Genomic DNA, 7,740 nt, shown 5'->3' on the forward strand with positions numbered 1-7,740 from the left:
GAAAAGCTCTTTGCTTAGCCAAACTTTAGTCAGGCTTCTGAATCATCTCCTAGGCCTATTTGTGCACTTGCCTTGTGAAAGGCATAAAAGTAGGCACTTCAAGGTTAAAAAGGGTTAACTCTGTCTCCCTGGCACGGAGGGGACTCAGGGTCTCAGTGGCACCTCAGATATTTAATTGAAAAGATGCATCCACTGCTCCCAGGTGCTTCACACATTCCTTCTCCTCCTCCCTTTTTCTTCCCAAGTTAGTTCGTTGGCCCTTTCTGGACTTCATTGCAGATGGCCGTACTTGTATTTTCTAAGTTCTTGTCTTCAGACGTAGATTTTACAACATATCCATCAACCCTTGGCACCAAAACCAAGGACAGAACACATGGCAAACTGCAGCAGCCAGATACGGCATCCAGCGATAACGATGAAGCAACCCAAGGGCCAGCAAATGCCCTGTCCTGGGATGGCCCTGATTACCCAACGACAGCCCTGCTTCCCTAAGTCCCAATAAAAGCTTCTTGGCTCCACCCTTCAGGGCTGATACAACTCTCCTAGAGAGTGAAAATGCCTTTTCTATCCAATTTCTCCCTGACTTTGGGGATTTTTTTCACAGACCACAACAAAGATCACCCTAACACCTTGCAAAATCCAGTTTGAGCAAAAGAGCTTCCTGTGTCTAGGAAGAACCCTGTTATCAGTTTAGCCTGAATCGCCCCTACCCCTGATGTTTCCTCTTAGTAGCCTTCCACTCATGGCCCCTGCACCCCCAGCACCTGGGCTACAACTCCCACTTGGCCATGCTGTATTCGTGGGTAAGCCAGTCTCCGTCCCCACTGCATGAGCCTATTGCAGTGGTCATCGTCCATACCTGTGGTGATGGGCCTGTGTAAGGTCTTTCTTTCCTTGCTTTAACAACTGCATTGAATACTTTTTCTGCAATAGTATCAGTCTGCTTGCCAAGTCCAGTAGCTGCTAGGTTGTGACTGACCAGGAGAACTTCTTTTTCCATCTGGCATGGTTAGTGGTGTCCCTACACAGGCCCAGAAAATAGCATTTACCTCAGGCATGTTGATAAGAGGGATGCAAGTATGGAGCTCAATTAAGTCATCAGGGAAATGAATGAGGCCTGTCCCAGGAGCTGAGAAATGTATTTCAGGACCAGCAGTTAGCGTAATGGCTATGTTGCTGGACTCCCATGTAGTCGACTGCGGTTTGAGTCCTGGACCCGGTGGCTTAAACTTACACCGGGCGTGTGTGCGTGCGTGCCCATGATCCTGAGAGGAGAATGGAGGAAAAGGGATTGCGTTGTGGCCATTCCCCCTGGGGGGGGATTTCTCACTTTCTGTCTCTATGACGAGTGCACGTGCCCTGTAGCAAAAACCTCTCCAAAAAAAAAAAAGGAAAGAAAAGAAATGTGAGTATTCCTGCTATGGTTGAGAGAGGACAGCCTGGTCTCTGTCAAATAGTTTTCCCTCTCTTAGATAGCTGGAACAGCTTGCAGGGAGCTTGCAGGCTTCCCAAGCCTGAGGTTACAAAATGTGCCTTGTGGGGCCGGCAGGTGGCATGGTGGTTAAGGGTGTTGGACTCTCACATGGTCGACTGCAGCTCTAGTCATAGACCTGGAGGCTTGCGCTTTCTCTCTCTCACACACACACACTTTGTCCCTCTCTGGTCAAATTAAAATAAATAAAGTTAATTAAAGAACAAAACCAAAAATGTGCCTTGCCCGTAACTCCATTAACTCCTTGTCACTGTTCTTGCTGGTTCTGTGTGACACAGGGCCTCCTGCCCCCTAGTGGCCATTGTGGATTCTGTGCACAAAATTCTGCCTGGAGTCAGCCTTACCAGGTTCTACCACCCCAAACACAGACAAATCATGTTTGGAAAAACACATTTGCGTTACTCATTTTTTTTTAGAGGTTTTTGCTACAGGGTGCGTGCACTCACCAGACAGACAGAGAGAGACAGAGAGACAGAAAGCGAGAAATCACCCCCGAGGGGGAATGGCCACGCTGCAATCCCTTCTCCTCCATTCTCCTCTCGGGATCTTGGGCACACATGCACATGCGCCTGGTGTGAGTTTTAAGCCACCGGGTCCAGGACTCGAACCGCAGTCAACTACATGGGAGTCCAGCAACATAACCATTACGCTAACTGCTGGTCTCCACATTTGCATTACTCTTCATGCTTTTATGTTTCTACCAGTCCCATACCCCCAAATGAGAACTTACAGAGCAATGATTATTTATTTTTAATTTGAAAGAGGGTACATATGCTCACCAGAGAGAGGGAGAGGGAGAAAGCACTCCTGAATAAGGTGTGGTCCTGCCGTAATCCCTTCTCCTCCATTACCACATCCTGTTAGGATTTGGGGTACGAATGCATGTGTGATTTTCTTTTTTCGTTTTTCTTGCCTTTATTTTTCCCTTAGATTTTTGCAGTAGGGCATGTGCACTTGCTGGAGAGAGACAACCAGGGAAAGTGAAAAATCACCACCCTCAGGAAGATGGTCACGCTGCAGTCCATTCACTATCATCCTCGTCAGTGTTTTGGGCATGCACCCACAGGCGCCTGGTGTGGTTTTCAAACCTCCATTTAAGACTCGAACTGCAGAGTCACCATGTGGGATCCAGCTTTTTAACCACCGAATCATCTGCTGGTCCCTTTCTTCCTCTTTTAAATTTGCGGGGCGGGGCGGGCGGTGGGGTGGCAGCAGGTAGCATGACTGATCTCAGTTTGAGTCCTGGACCAGTGGCTTGAAAATCACACCAAGCACACTTTCCCTGTCTGTCTCTCTCTGACAAGTGCACACTCTATGGCAAAAACCTGAAAGAGAAAATAAATAAATCGCTATAGGACATGTGCACTCGCTGGAGAGAGACAGAGAGAAAGAGGGAAAGAAAGAAATTACTCTCCAAGAGGGATGCCCACACCACAATCCTTCTCGGTTCTCCTCTTGGGATTTTGGGCACTCACACACACGTACCTGGAGTGTTTTTCAAGCCACCAAGTCAGGGACTCAGTTGGCCATGTGAGATTCTGCTGCCCTAGAGTAGTGCTTTAGAGAAAAGCAAATCAAACACACTATGTTATTTTTAGATTCCCTTTTCTTAAAATTGTGTGCAAATTTGCCACATTTTTTTGTTTTCCCTTTGAGAGCTGAGTGTTTTCATCCATCCTCCTTCTGTGAGCATATCACATGCTAGATCTCTCTTTCCATATGAAAGCTTATTGTGAGACCTTGTTGTGTTGCTTTAGCTAAAACCAAAATGCCCACTTAAAAAACATGGGGTTGGGACCAGTAGTTAGCATAGTGGCTATGTTGCTGAACTCCCATGTAGTTGACCGCGGTTCGAGTCCTGGACCCGGTAGCTTAAACTCACGCTGGGCGCGTGTGCGTGCGTGCCCAAGATCCCCAGAGGAGAATGGAGGAGAAGGGATTGCGGCGTGGCCATCTTCCCTGGGGGGTGATTTCTTGCTTTCTATCTCTCTCTTTCTGTCTTTCTGGTGAGTGCACTTGCCCCATAGCAAAAACCTCTCAAAAACAAAAAAACAAACAAACAAAACCCATGGGACCAGGCAGCAGGTGGTGTGGTGGTTAGGGGTGCTAGACTAGACTCCCACATGGCCTACTGCGGTTTGAGTTCCAAACTTGGCGGCTTGCTTTCTCATTTTCCCTCTCTATCTCTGATCAAATTAAAAACAAACAAATAAAGTTAAATTTTTAAAAATGGGACTAGTAGATGGCGTACTGGTTATGTCGTTGGTCTCCCGCATGGCCGACCTTGGTTCAAGTCCTGGACCCGGTGGCTTAAACTCACACTAGGTGTGTGTGCATGCATGCCCAAGATCCCGAAAGGAGAATGGAGGAAAAGGGATTGCAGCGTGGCCATCCCCCCTGGTTGCTCATTTTCTGGTTCTCTGTCTCTCTCTATCTTTCTGGTGAGAGCATGTTCCTTATAGCAAAAATCTCTCAAAAAAACCCCCCAAAAAACAAAAAAACAAACAAACAGAAAAAACAATGGGGGAGGACCAGCAGATGGCATAATGGTTACATTGTTGGACTTCCACATAGTCGATTGTGGTTTGAGTTCCAGACTCAGTGGTTTAAACTCATGCCGGGTGTGCATGTGTGCAAGCCCAAAATCCCAAGGAGAATGGAAGAGAAGGGATTGCAGCGTGGTTGTCTACCTGGTGATTTCTTGTTCTCTCTCTCTGTCTCGCTCTGTCTCTCTGGCAAACACACGAGCCCTATAGCAAAAAATCTCTCTAAAAAAAACAATCTGGGCCAGCCAGGTGATACGGTGGTTAAGATTGCTGGATTCCACATGGCTGACTGCACAGTTTGAGTCCCAGACCTGGCAGCTTAAGAAACATGCTAGGCCTGGTCTGTGCATGTTCCAAATCTTGAGAAGGCAATGAAGGAAATAGGATTATGGTGTGGCCATCCCCTCGGGAGGTGCTTTCTCACTTTCTTTCTCTGTCTCTCTGCCTCTCCCTGGTGAGTGCACACTCTCTATGGCAAGGAAAAAAAAATCACCAGTGATTCTTGGGGCTGACATTGTGGTTCTGGTATTGATTACATAAGAAGCACATAGTGGGGACCAGGGATGGAGTAATGGTTACGTTGCTGAACTCCCATGTAGCTGACCACAGTCTGAGACCTGAACTCTGCAGCTTAAAACTCATGCCAGGTGTCTGTGCGTGCGTGTGCATGCGTGCTCAAAACCCAGAGAAGAGAATGGAGGAGAAAGATTGTGGCGTGGCCACCCCCACTGAGGGGTGATTTTTTGCTTTCTGTCTCTCTGTCTCTTTGGCGAGTGCATGTGTCCTATAGCAAAAATCTCTCTGAAGAAAAAATAAAAAAGCACACAGTGCACGAGTCACAGTGGTGCAGTAGTAACAAGCACTCTGTGTGCTGGCCCTATATGCGGTGGTCCCAGGTTTGCATCCCGAGGCCTCCCTGTGCACACCACCTGCATGTAGCCATGATTTAAGCTGGCTAAGGCTGGGGCTGGATCATGGTGTAAAGACTCTGTTGAGGGTTCAGCAAGTGGCACGGTGGTTAATACTCTGGATCTCACATGGCTAGATTCACAGTTCAAGTCCTAGACCCAGTGGCTTTAAAAACATCAGGTGCACATGTGTATGTGCCCAAAATTACTAGAGGAGACTGGAGAAGGGATTGTGGTGTGGCAACATCTCCTTGGGGGGTGATTTATTTTTTAAAGAATTATTTTATTTAGCTTTATTTATTTTTTAATTTGACCAGAGAGGGATAGAGTGAGAGACAGAGAAAGTGAGAAAGCAAGTTTCCAGGTCCAGGACTCGAACCACAGTTGGTCATGTGGGAGTCCAGTGCCCTTAACCACCATGCCACCTGCGGGCCCCCCTTGGGGGTGATTTCTCACTTTCCCTCTTCTTGTCTCTCTTCGGGGAGCACATGTGCCCTATGGAAACCTAGAAAAAAGAAAGAAAGAAAGAGAGAGAAAAAGAGAGAAAAAGAAAGAGAGGGAAAGAAAAAGAAATAAAGAGGAAGAAAGAAGTATCTCTTGAAGGTGACTGTCTCTCTCTCATGACATAAATAATAAATAAGGCCAGTAGGTGGTATGGTGGTTAAGGTGCTGGATTCCCACATGGCTAGCTTTGCAGTCCTAGACCCAGAGGCTTGAAAATCACAATCAATCAATCACTAGATTGATTTTTTTTTTTTTTTTAAAGAGAGGGGACCTGCAGAAGGCGTAATGGTTACATTGCTTGACTCCCATGTAGCAAATTGCAGTTCGTGTCCCATACTCAGTAACTTAAAACTCACGCCGGGCATGTGTGTGCGTGCCCAAAATCCATGAGGAGAATGGAGAAGGGATTGTAGCTTGGCCATCTCCTATGGGAGGTGATTTCTTGCTTTTTTTCTTTCTATCCCTCTCTTTCTCTCCAGTGAGTGCACATACCCTATAGCAACAATCCCTCTCTAAAATAAAATAAAAAAGTAAAAAAAAAAGAATAAATAAATGTTTTAAAAATCCTACAATTAAACTAACAAAAACGTAGAGCAAGTGTTCAGGAAGTAGTCTTCAAAAGAGTATGTTTAAGAGGAGCTGTACATAGGATCCATGGGAAAGTAAGGAAGTAAAATTTTAGTTTCTAAAATTCTCACATAGGGGAAGGGCTGAGGAAATGAACAGATAAAAATTTCGGGAACTATGTTTATCAGTCAATTTTGCAATGTTACTAGAAGAATATAAGTTTCATTATAGCTATTAGATAGTGGGAGGGAAACACTAGCATTATAGAGACAAATCATAGAAGAGAGCAAAAAGTACCTTACAGGGCCCAGCAAGTGCTATAGTGGTTAAGGCGTTGGACTTCCACATGGCTGACCCGCATTTGGGTCCCGGACCTGGAAGCTTTCTCTCTCTCTCTCTCTCCTCTCTCTGGTGAGCGTGTGTCCCAGTAGCAAATTTTTAAAAATAATGATGATGGGGGCCTGCAGGTGGCATGGTAGTTGGAGGCATTAGATTCCCACATGGCCGACTGTGGTTTGAGTCCCAGACCTGGTGGCTTGCTTTCTTGCTTTCCTTTAATCTCTGTCTCTTAAATTAAAAAATAATAATAATAATAACAAGTGGAATTAAATAAATGTTTTAAATAGTGGTGATAAATAAATCTTTTAAATAAATCTTTTAAATTATTTATTTGTTTTGTTTTATTTATTTTTAAAAGATTTACTTATTTATTTATTTACTTATCATTATTTTTCAATTTGACCAGAGAGAGACACAGAAAGAGAGAAAATGAGAAAGTAAGTCTCTAAGTATGGGACTCGAGCTGTGGTCAGCTATGTGGGAGGTCCAGCTTCTCTAACCACATACCACCTGCCAGCCCTTTTTTCTTATTATTGTAAAATAAATAAAAAATTCTTTAAAATTTAAAAAATTAATTTAATTTAATTTATTATTATTTTAAAATTTTGCTTTAAGGACTTTCACTCACCAGAGGGATGAGAGACACCGAAAGAAAGAGAAAGCAAGCTGCCAGGTCTGAGACTCAAACTGCACTCCACCATGTGGGAGTCCAGCGCCTTATCCACCATGACACCTGCAGGCCTACATAAGTAATTTTTTAAAGTACCCATATACAGTTTACTGTAAAGAGACCATAATGAGGTAAGTTTCCCCGTGGACATCTTTCAGGAGCCCCGCAGATTTATGGGGAATAAAATCCACTGACCTACCTTAAGGAGCCACTAGGTGGCGCTCCTTCCCAAACGCTGAGGGCTATGTAGAGTCTGCGGAGAATTTGCTCACGCTCTTGTGCCCTCGCTGGTTTGGTTATTTGGCTTCATTCACTTCCGACTTCCAAATAGCTTGCCCTGAAAGTTCCCATCGTATCTCTCAAAACCAGGGTTCCAATCCCAGCTTGGCAGCTTGAAAAACATGGTAGGCATATGCACAGATCCTCAGGATCCTGATGAAAGGGAGAATAGGAGGGAAAAGAGGCATGAACAGATCCCTTTGGAAGGTCCTTTTTCTCCCCCTCTCTCTCTTTCTCTCTCCCTCTCTTTTTTCTTTTCTTTTCTTTTCTTTTTTTTTTTTTGGAGAGGTTTTTGCTATAGGGCGCGTGCGCTCGCCAGACAGACAGAGAGAGACATAGAGACAGAAAGCGAGAAATCACCCCCCAGGGGGGATGGTCACGCCGCAATCCCTTCTCCTTCATTCTCCTCTCGGGATCTTGGGCACGCACGCACAC

General features: G+C 45.3%; 1 long non-coding RNA gene across 1 annotated transcript; it reads right to left on the bottom strand.

Moving 5' to 3' along the window:
- Positions 1 to 206: 206 nt before the first annotated feature.
- On the bottom strand, positions 207 to 7,447 carry LOC114008663 (uncharacterized). Its single transcript, XR_003550180.1, has 2 exons — positions 7,226 to 7,447; positions 207 to 1,021 (listed from the first exon to the last, which is right to left on the bottom strand). It is a non-coding gene; the product is annotated as an uncharacterized LOC114008663 (long non-coding RNA).
- Between the last annotated feature and the right edge of the window lie 293 nt (positions 7,448 to 7,740).

The sequence above is a fragment of the Tupaia chinensis genome, unplaced genomic scaffold (genome assembly GCF_000334495.1).
Source record: "Tupaia chinensis unplaced genomic scaffold, TupChi_1.0 Scaffold000365_1, whole genome shotgun sequence".
NCBI lineage: Eukaryota > Metazoa > Chordata > Mammalia > Scandentia > Tupaiidae > Tupaia > Tupaia belangeri.